The following is a 4,153-nucleotide window of genomic DNA, read 5'->3' on the forward strand; positions in this document are numbered from 1 at the left end:
CGTGGTTGTCTTTTGTCCATCATTGACCTCCAAAGAGGAAAAACTGTATAAATTAGGCAGACTTGTCTGTGAGTACCTAGTGAGTTTAAATGGACAGCTGGCAAACAGGCAAGTTGAGCTGTGCTGCTTTCTTGACTCCACACATTCCAGCAGTTCCTACATGAGGTGCAAACACATGTATGGGTATACAAGTGAGATTTGAACAGGCTGAATAAACTGGTGAAGGGTTGCTGGAATAACCTCATTGTATGAACTTGGATTTTAATGTGAATGTTTAAAGCTCTGCAGTCACATGCCTTGTACTGTCTAAGAACCTTTCCCACCATCAGAATCCGCCTAAAAAAATGATTCATTTGCTGTTCATGAAATCAGTATATGGTCATCTTGCAAAGCTTGCAATATAGCAAGAGAACATTTGGATTTAACTTAAAATTCATTGTAGTTTTTCTACAAATATGAGCAACATAAAACTTTCTCACCCTTACAGAGAAAGGATTTTACTGCCTACCCCGTTCATTGATTCATGAGTTAGTTCTAGTGCCTGAATTGAATAAAGACCTCAGTGTCTCCATTCCCCCTTTTTTTTTTCTCAATCTACAATTGTCTTACAGATTGATATTTAATTAAATATATAAGTTTTGAAATCAAGATTTTAGAGCAGTGAACACAGAAGTTAGCAAAAGTGCACTGCCACTCAATCTTTTTTTCAAATATAAATTTTTCTTGCTGCTTTTTTAACCTATTTTCTCTCTGTGGTTGTGGTATATGTTGATATGGTGCCTGACGTACCCCAGGACAAAACTTGCCTTGCTGGCTGCCAGGGCACCGCTGACTCATGTTCCACTTGCCATTGACCAGGAGCCCCAGGTCCCTTTCCACAGCACTGCTTCTCAGTCTCTTGTTACCCAGGCTGTCCATGCGTCCAGGGCTGCCCCAAACCAGGTGCAGTATCCAGCACTTTCCCTCATTGAACTTCATATGGTTGGTGATTGCCCGATCCTCTGATTTGTCAAGGTCTCTCTGCTGGGCCTCCCTGGCCTCGAAGGAATCAATAGCTCTTCCCAGTTTTTTATCATCTGTGACCTCACTTAGTGTCCCTTCCAGTCCTGCATCCTAGTCATTTATGGAGATGTTGAAGAGCACAGGGCTGGGGATGGAGCCCTATGGGAAACCCATCAGTGACAGGTCACCAGCCCAATGTTACCCCATTCCCTGTAACCCTTTGTGCCTGACTGGTGAGCCAGTTGCTCACCCATGGCATGATGTGTTATCCAGCTGTGTGCCTGACATTTTGTCCAGAAGGATACTGTGAAAGAAAGTATTGAAAGCTTTACTGAAATTAAAAAAGATTACATCAGCTGGATTCCCTTGATCACCCAGATAGGTTACCTTGTGAAAAGGAATCAGGTTTGATAAGCAGCACTTTCCTGCCGTGAAGCCATGCTGGCTGTGACCACTGACTGAGTTGTCTTTCAGATGTTTTTTCAATATTGTGTGAGGAAGAAATTTTTATTTTCTTAATGCCTTTTTAGTATGTGCTTTGGTTTCTGATGTTTTTTAGTCTTGGATCTTTCTTAACATTTAATTTGGGTGCTTAGGTAAACCTAATAAGGGTTAGATTCTTAAACATGTAGGGAGAGATATAAAAAGTTTTTTCAACACCCATGTTGCTATGTTCTTTCTTCCAGTAAAGTACCTATAAGACTCCCATTAGGGTTTGTCGTACTCTATAGGAAAATCACATTTAAAATTTTACTGCAGTTTGGTGTTGCTGACAGGTGATTCCCTGCTATTTGCATGATCTTTTAAAAGTACATTTTCCCAGTGATTTAAGTATTATGCTAACTTGTTTCTAAATATGACTACAGAGAATACTTACAATTCAGTTCTACAAAAATTAGTATTTAATTTCCTGATTCAGGTGTTTGTTCCCCTTTTGTCTGAAGTTTAGAAAAGGATGGCAATTCTTTGTCATTTAAGATGCTGTCAGTTTTAAATAATTTGTGGATTAATTGCTGGTTCTGTTGGGAATGAAGACTGAGAGTAGAATTTGTATGGTATTTAAGAGGACAAAACAGTGGGGGGTTTTGTATGGAATAGACTTGCTGGCAGTGGACTCTATGACATGTTTCTGTTAGACTGAGAACCTCTTCAGAAGCACTCATGTGATGAAGGGTTGCTGCTTTGTTTCTGTGGAATGGAGGTAGGTAAGGTGCAAATGCTGTAGGACCATGCTCTGGCCAAATGGTCTGTTTGCCTTCCTCTTGTCTTATGCTACCTCTCAGCTCACTTTTTCTGGAAAAGAACCCAAAGAAACAGACCAAGAAACCCAAAAAGACACACACAAAACAAACAAAACCAAACACATTGCTCCCCCTCAAAAAAACCCCAAATGAAACCACCAAAAAAATACAACCCACTCCAAGAGGAAAGGTCTTTATCTAATATTTTGAACATTCCCTCTGCCACCTTTGTGTAAAAGGGTCATGGTCTATGCCTGACCTCTGTGAGTATTGGGGAAGAATGTTTGGGCAGAGGATTGGATGGTTGCTGTGAAAATTAACTTATTTAATCTTTCAATGAATCATCTATGCCTCCTTAGAGCACCTAGAACTTCAGAGATGCTTTTGGTGATCTTAACAGTCTTGAAGAAGAATTGCTGCATTTTTCTTTTCATGATTGAACCTTGGATTCAGACACAAGTCATTCCTTTTTAGCAAATCTTCTTCTTCAAAATGAACTTGTAATTGTGGCCAAAAAAAGTTGAATTTATAACATGGTTTGCTTTTATGTGTTTGCAAGCCCCACAGAAAATACAATTCATATGCTTGCAGCTTCACATTCTTTCGATGAGTTGCATTTTGGGAACATGAATGTGTGGGGAGGAAAAAAAATCTGAAAGTGAATTCAGAATTTCTTTTGCTCAGAGCATAGAATTGCTTACTTGTGTACATATATCTATGCTAGTGGTTGAAGATGGCTGATGTGGCTGTTCTTAGCCAGGTTTTCAATGTGATTTAGAAATCTCTAAATGAACCATATTAGAAAGGGTTATTATTTATGGTTAATAGATGTTGCAAACATACAGCCTGTAATATAATATCTAGAAAATATCAGCAGAAAAAGTACCTATTATCAATGTAGTTCTCAACCATGGGATTTTTTTAAGGGTAATTTGTAATAATTATCTACTTTTGAGATGAAGACATAGAACATGGAGATTAATGTGTGACCATATTTGGTCATATTATAACTCCAAATGCATAAAAGTTGACTTCAACAAATAGAATTGTAAATGCAAATGTAAACATCTGTGCTTGGATATGGTTGAAGCACTAACATGAATGATGTATTTGCAGAGGGGGAGATTTGGTGAAATGCAGCCATCACCCTTGTTTCCTCAGCCCCAGCAAATATGTTCTTTGTTCCCCATCCCATGGCAAGAGGGTAGCTGCACCCTCTTCCCCATCTATGGCTGTGTCTTGATGTAGCCAGCTCTCTGTTAATAATTTTTTTGAGATAACTTTTCACTTTTGAAAATGTTTCTTTAGCTAACTAAAAATATGAATGGATGCAGCCATTTGAAAATGTTGTCTTCTAAGTGACAGGTTTGCTACTTTTTGCTAGAAAAAAAGAAACCTTCAAAATCTTTATTTCTTTTTCTGCCTCACTTGTGTCATTTTGTTTAGTCATATCATCTCTGGAAGAGTACACACAACAGGGAATTATATAAGCTTATTTTTAAAATATGTTATATACCACGCTCAACAGTAAATTTAGTGAAGTGTTCAATTCTTTCCATCTTACCTTAGAAAATACCACCTCTTTGAAATGGCATTCATTTTAGGCAGATGATCTGGCAAAAAACAACCTATTTCAGCTGGATACCAGCAGGCAGAAATAAAGAATAACTTCCTAGATGACAAACTTGTATTAATAACAGTCTAGCCCTAATGTTTTCTATGGTCATGTTGCCATAAGTAGAAATAACCAAAAACCTAACCAATCAACTAACGAAAAAAAAAAAAAAACAAAAAAAGCCCCCCAAAAAGGAAAGAAAAGAAAAATGTTGTGGGCAAACTTGAAGCAATTCCATGTTGCATTTGCCAAACCATCTCCATATGGGTAATGCATATGCTGAATTGTTCTTTTG

This window comes from Zonotrichia albicollis, chromosome 3 (assembly GCF_047830755.1).
Source record: "Zonotrichia albicollis isolate bZonAlb1 chromosome 3, bZonAlb1.hap1, whole genome shotgun sequence".
NCBI lineage: Eukaryota > Metazoa > Chordata > Aves > Passeriformes > Passerellidae > Zonotrichia > Zonotrichia albicollis.